The sequence below is a fragment of the Rattus norvegicus genome, chromosome 2 (genome assembly GCF_021556685.1).
Source record: "Rattus norvegicus strain SHRSP/BbbUtx chromosome 2, alternate assembly SHRSP_T2T, whole genome shotgun sequence".
NCBI classification, from domain to species: domain Eukaryota; kingdom Metazoa; phylum Chordata; class Mammalia; order Rodentia; family Muridae; genus Rattus; species Rattus norvegicus.
In genome coordinates, this window is record NC_141535.1 from 10,126,561 (window position 1) to 10,134,235 (window position 7,675).

Here is a 7,675-nt window from a genome sequence, read left to right on the forward strand (position 1 = left end):
TGTCCAATTTTCTGAGGAACCTCCAGACTGATTTCCAGAATGGTTTTACCAGTCTGCAATCCCACCAACAATGGAGGAGTGTTCCTCTTTCTCCACATCCTCGCCAGCATCTGCTGTCACCTGAGTTTTTGATCTTAGCCATTCTCACTGGTGTGAGGTGAAATCTCAGGGTTGTTTTGATTTGCATTTCCCTTATGACTAAAGATGTTGAACATTTCTTTAGGTGTTTCTCAGCCATTCGGCATTCCTCAGCTGTGAATTCTTTGTTCAGCTCTGAACCCCATTTTTTAATAGGGTTATTTGTTTCCCTGCGGTCTAACTTCTTGAGTTCTTTGTATATTTTGGATATAAGGCCTCTATCTGTTATAGGATTGGTAAAGATCTTTTCCCAATCTGTTGGTTGTCGTAAAAAAAAGTCTTCTTACAGACACACATGGGTGGCAGTTGGGAAAGTTGAGTGATATTGAAGTAGTGAAATCTAGGCCTGGATTAGAGTCTGGACAGAGGCTGTGTGATGGGTTGGGTATGGACTATTAGGGACAGTTTGTTTGGAGGAGACCTGTATACTAGAATTGGAGTAACTTAGTTGAGTAGGCAAGGAATTAGAGTTATCTGAAGAAGCAGAATGAGAAGAAGAACAAGAGGAGTAAAAAGAACAGGAAGAATAAGAAAAACAAGAAGACCCAGTCAGAGAAAACAATGAAGTGGAACCAGATAGACATTATGCAAGAAGGAGCCTCAAATGCCATATATCAAATAAAGATGTAGTAAGAACAAACAATTAAAGGAACAACAACAAAACCCAAAATGAAACCCCCAAACCCCCAAAACCCAAACAACTAGCTAATTGACAAGTTATCAGTTCCCTGGGGAGCTCTGGAATGACTGGCATTTAAAAGCACAGATTTGATGGTGGGATTGCAAGCTGGTACAACCACTCTGGAAATCAGTCTGGAGGTTCTTCAGAAAATTAGATATACCTGAGGACCCAGCTGTACGACTCCTGGGCATATATGCAAAAGATACTCCAATATATAACAAGGACACATGCTCCACTATGTTCATAGCAGTCTTATTTATAATAGCCAGAAGTTGGAAAGAACCCAGATGCCCTTGAACAGAGGAATGGATTCAGAAAATGTGGTACATCTATACAATGGAGTACTACTCAGCTATTAAAAATAAGGACTTCATGAAATTCATAGGCAAATGGATGGAACTAGAAAATATCATCCTGAGTGAGATAACCCAATCACAAAAGAACACACATGGTATGCATGTGATAAGTGGACATTAGCCCAAAAGTTCGAATTACCAAGATACAATCCACAGACCACATGAAGCTCAAGAAGAAGAATGACCAAAATGCTGATGCTTCTTCAGTCCTCAGAAGGGGGAACAAAAATATTCCTAGGAGGAGATATAGAGACAAAGTTTAGAGCAGAGACTGAAGGAATGGCCATTCATAGCCTGCCCCACCTGGGGATCCAGTCCATATACATGCAGCCACCAAACCTAGACAATATTGATAGAGCCAAGAAATGCATGCTGACGGGAGCCTGATACAGGTGTCTTATGAGAGCCTCAGCCAGAGCATGACAAATACAGAGGCGAATGCTAGCAGTAAACCAATGAACTGAGAATAGGGTCCCCATTGGAGGAGTTAGAGAAAGGATCGAAGGAGCTGAAGGGGCTTGCAACCCCATAAGAACAACAATACCAACCAACCAGAGTTCCTAGGGACTAAACCACCATCCAAAGAGTACACATGGACAGACCCATGGCTCCAGCTGCATATGTAGCAGAGGTTGGTTTTGCTGACCACCAATGGGAGGAGAAGCCCTTGGTCCTACCAAGGCTGGACCTCTCAGTGTGGGAGGATGTCAGAGAGGGGAGGCAGAAAGGGATGGGTACTTGGGGAGGGGGAACACCATTATAAAAGAAGGGGGAGAGGGATGGGACAGGGTGCTTATGGAAGGGAAACCGGGAAAGGGAATAACATTTAAAATGTAAATTAAAAAATCCAATAAGAAAAGAAAAAAGAAAGAAAAGCACAGATTTAAGGCCAGAGGGAGAAGAAGGAGTTGAAGTAAATGAAAGAAGTTTTCTACTTCAGGTTCCAGAGGAGGGAAGGACCATGGTAGGAGATGAGAATTATGAGGATATTGACGAATGAAGTAAAGCTGATGTCAGGATGGCAGATACTGAGTGCTGATATGTCTCAGAAGTCTGCTGCAACCCTTAGTAGTTTCATGCTATCAATTCTGTCTTCTTGGCCCCCAAGTCCTCAAACCTTTTCAGCCAGGCCATTTGATGTGCAGGCAGAATGGCTCTATATCATGAGCATAAGGCTGCAGGTGATTTAATATAGTATCATGAGTTTCTTTTCTTCCCTTACTTGCAGTTTTTGATGATTCATTACTATTTTGTAATAATTAAAGCACACATGCACATACATGTTAATGTGTGTGTGTGTTGTGCACGTTTATATATCTGGAGGCTGGAGATCAATCTCAGATATCTTTAGGAGTTGTTTATCTTGTTATCTGAGTTGCGGTCTCTTTAGCAAGTTGGCTTGTTTCCACTTCTCCAGTGCTGGAATTATAATCAGAGACTATCATGCCTACCTATTCGAGGTCTCTGTATCTCTAACCTCCCTGTATTAACTTAAGTGCCATAGTATAATAGTGGATATGCACAGAGGCTTCTGAATCATAATGGCCTATACTTGATCCTGAACTATTTCTTATTTTTATAGTTCCACGACTTGATCAAACTACAAATGCAGTAAAACCACATTCAGCTTGCCTATAGACATAGATAATAAATAAGTTATTATTCTCCCTTTTACATTATTCATATAAACAAGGATTAGCCTTCAACCCTATAGACTTTCTTTCTTCCTTCCTTCCTTCCTTCCTTCCTTCCTTCCTTCCTTTCTTTCTTTCTTTCTTTCTTTCTTTCTTTCTTTCTTTCTTTCTCTTTCTTTCTTCCTTCCTTCCTTCCTTCCTTCCTTTCTTTCTTTCTTTCTTTCTTTCTTTCTTTCTTTCTTTCTTTCTTTCTTTCTCTTTCTTTCTAGACAGGGTGTCAATATCCTGGGTGGCTTCCATTATACTCAGGTACCTACAATTTTGATTCACCTGTCTTCATCTCCTAGGTGAATGGTTGCATTACAAGCATGCAGCACTGTGTCCGGTTTATACATTCTTGTGCATGCTACTGTCTACTGAACTACACTTACAGCACAATTTCTAGGGAAAGGGGGAGGAAATTTTCTATCTTCAGCAGTCTGAGTCCTGTTGACTGAACAGTAAATTTGTTTGTTTTCTTTCTGTCTCTTTTTCTCATGCAGAATACAGACACATATAGATTTTCTGCTGTGAACTACATTTTACTTTTATGTTTCGTTCATTTAATTAGTTTGCTTCATTATGCTATTTTTACAATGTATGCTCAGCCCTAAGACTTAGACATAGGCTTAATTCCTGTTGGGAAGCCTTAGTTATGCAGAGATACATTAAAAAAGCCCATTTGAAGCAAGGTCATGTGCCATAATTGTGGTTTTAAGATTAAGTTGACATTTAAACTTACATAAAAGTGATCTTTGGGTTTTGTTCATTTGTGGGGTTCACACCCAAGGGACCAATGACCAATACCACAAGCAATTCTACCTGACAAATGCCCATATTTGTGCCTAGTGAATAGCAGTAATTCAGTAAGTGGAAATTAACCATTATGATCAATGTAATGTTAACTTTTGTAGCATTGCTAGTGACAGCTACCAGGGGATGGGCCACTTTTAATCCTCTGGGATGCAGCGTTTTTTTTATCTCTTCAGTTTTTCTCTCTTGCTATGGACTGGCCTATTTTTCTCAAGGATGCATCCTTCCTGTGGCTTTCAAGTAACATTTCTTTCTTTCTCATGGTATCTGATGCTGTTCTTAATAGTGTATCCAGAATTCCCATTTTTGAAGCTGATTGTTTTTGGATGTTTAGTTATGTGAAAGAGTAAAACAGTAAGAAACTCTGTCTTTGAAATCAGAAATAATCATGAGGTTTTAATGATCTCCCAAGTCCCACCCTCTCTCTGCATCTGCCTTGCCTGGACTAGTAGAATTGATCCCAACTCTGCTTGGGAGGAAATGAAGTATATAGTCAATTTAGCACCGATTTCTCTCAAACTTGCAGGCCTACTCTGCCAGAAAGCATCTGTGGACAAAGGCGTTTCCTTGCTTGGTGTCCAGTCTTCACTTGGCTTACAAGCCACTCGATGCTGCATTGCTCTTTCCTGTGCAGAGTCTCCCGTGCTCTTCCCCCTGTTCTATGGCCTTTGTTTTCCAAGATTGCCTCACTTAGTTTGTTTTGAAACCTAATGCCTCAACATGTAACAAGGACACATGCTCCACTATGTTCATAGCAGCCTTATTTATTATAGCCAGAAGCTGGAAAGAACCCAGATGTCCTTCAACAGAGGAATGGATATAATGAGGTACATCTACACAATGGAATATTACTCACCTATTAAACACAAAGACTTCATGAAATTGTTAGACAAATGGATAGAACTAGAAAATATCATCTTGAGTGAGGTAACCCAGTCACAAAAGAACACACATGGTATGCACTCACTGATAAGTGGATATCAGCCCCAAAGCTCAGATTACCCAAGATACAACCCTGAGACCACATGAAGCTCAAGAGGAAGGATGACTAAAGTGTGGATGCTTCAGTCCTTCTTGGAAGGGGAAACAAAAATATCCATAGGAAGAGATACAGAGACAAAGTTTGGAGCAGAGACTGAAAGAAGTGCCATTCAGAACTTGCCTCACCTGTGGATGCAGCCCATATACAGCCACCAAACCCAGACAATATTGCTGATGCCAAGAAGTGCATGCTGACAGGAGCCTGATATAGCAGTCTCCTGAGAGGCTCTGGCAAATATAGAGGTGAACACTCTTGCAGTCAACCATTGAACTGAGAATGGGGTTCCCAATGGAGGAATTAGAGAAAGGATTGAAGGAGATGAATGGGTTTGCAACTCCATAAGAACAACAATACCAACGGACCAGAGCTCCCAGGGATAAAACCACCACCCAAAGAGACAGACCCGTGGACAGACCCATGGCTCTAGCTGCATATTTAACAGAGGATGGCCTTGTTGGGCACCAATGGAAGGAGAGGCCCTTGGTCCTGACAAGGCTCAATACCGCAATGTAGGAGAATGTCAGGGTGGGGAGATTTGAAGGTGTGGGTGGTTGGGGAGAGGGAAGACCCTCATAGAAGAAGGGGGATAGGGGATTTGTGGACAGGAAATCAGGAAAGGTAATAACATTTGAAATGTAAATAAATAAAAAATCCAATAAAAAATAGATAAAAGAAAGAAATGAACAACAATAACAACAACAACAGCAAAGACTAATTGACTTACATCTGCTTTGTGATGGATTTCATTTGGACAATACCATTTCTTATAATTAATCACATTTCACATATTCTGTTGTCTTTGAAAGCCTTGATTGTTAAATCTAATTCACAGTTTGAATACAGAAATTTGGTTTTGCTTTAAGAGGACAATGAAGGTTTCTCTTCTTTAGAAGACAATAGAAAAGTTCATTGAGAGAAGAAAATGGCTGAATTTTGAAATCTATCCACAATCAAAATTTGCTTTCCATTGGATTCTAAATCCACTGCAATTTTGTATATCACTGTGTACATTACTGTGAATCAGCCCACCACTTAAGCATCCTGATCAGTAGAAGGCTTTTACCAAATCTTTCACTAAAGATTCTGTTTAAATGCAGTCTTCTCCATCACCATCTTAAAATAAACTATTAATAAAAAAGTCTCCATGTTAGCATGACACTCCATGTTGGGTTTCTGCTACTCTATCTGACTTGAACCTCTCAGTAACTGTCTTACTTAGGGTTTCTATTGAGACAAAATACCATAACCAACAAACAGGTTGGGGAAGAAAGGCTTTATTTGGGTTATATTTTCACATCCATATTTATCAACAAAGGAAGTCAGAACAGGGACTCAAGCAGGGCTGGAACCTGGAGGCAAGAGCTGATGCAGAGGCCATGGAGGAGTCCTGCTTACTGGATTGCTTGCTCATGGTTTGCTCAGCCTGCTTTCTTGTAGATCCCAGGACTACCAGCCCAGGGATGGTACAACCCACAGTGGACCCTGTACCCTTGATCACTAGCTGGATCTCATGGAGGCATTTTTCTCAACTGAGACTCCTTTTTCTCTGATGACTCCAGCTTGTATCAAGTTGACACACAAACCCCTCCAATACAGTACCATTATTTGCCTACTTTCCAATTTTGGTTCTGGTCATTGTCCCATTCTGTCACCTACATCAGTTTAATAGTCACACTGAAATCTCATATCTTTTTTCTGCCTCGTCAAGCTTCTCCTTATCCCAAGGGCACTCACACCAGCCTCCTCAAGCTTCTTATGCTGAGGGCACTCACACCTGACTCCTTAGTCACTCACACCACCCGCCTCAGGCACCATTCCTCAACCCTGTTCCTTCTGCTCACTTTGTGTGGAGCACTCCTCCCCTGTCAGTCATCATGCTCCTAGAGTGTTTCCAATAACATGAATATTCAGGAGAACTCTCATATTTGCTACTGGTTTATGCTGAAAGATGAGAAATTGGTGTATTCCAGCTCTATAAGGCCTTTACTTCTCAGATACATGGCTATCATCTTTGTAGAACATGAAGAAACTATTTAGACAGCAATATGTTCAATAAAATACATTAACATGTCAATCATTGGGTAACAGTTCAAGATTAATTTAGTTTACTATTTAAATACCTCTATTAAGCAATTAACTGGAAGGCATTATGCTTGGAGATTTCACATACATGAAATTCTGAATTCTAATTGGAACTTTTGTCAATATTATTTCCCCATTATTCCACATTCATTTTTATTGCTGTAAAATGTACATGAGAAAATATGCTATCAGCCCTCTGTAAGTGTACAGTTCAATGAGATGGTACATTCATATTGTTATCTAACAATCATCTCTAGAAAACTTTCCATCTCATAAAATGGAAATTTATACTCATTAAACAACTGCTTCCTCACCAACCCTGGCCAGCCCCCATTGCCTGTCTCTATGCTTTTGACTAAAGCGTCTCCTACAAGGGAGGCACACAGTATTTGTCATTTTCTGCTGACTGGCTCATCTTACTTTGCATAATATTCTCAATCTTCATCTGTATATTTAAGCATTTGTCAGAACTTCACCATAATTATTTTAATCAGATGTCAGTGTATTTCCTCATTCTCTGTAAAGTTTTAGCTCTTTGAATGGATTGGAGACATACTTTGATTTTGTCATATAGTAGTTAATTTCTACTATAAAAATACCAAGATGATTGAAGTTGTCATTTTTCTTTTGGATAGTTTGATAACTTTCAAATGTGGTCTTAATGACAGTTAATAGTCACTTAAGTTTTTCTCAATAGTTAGAATGTTTAGATTTTACTTTGTAGAGCACAGTATGTGTCTTAAGCTTTACAGACTGATGAGGTGAAATTTCAGAGTACTGGGACTTCAAGGGGAGCTTCTTTCTGGGTATTTGAATGTAGTGTGGCTGGCTGCCAAAAAGACTAATTAAGAAAGGATTTACACCAGGCCACGGTGGCACCTATCTTTAA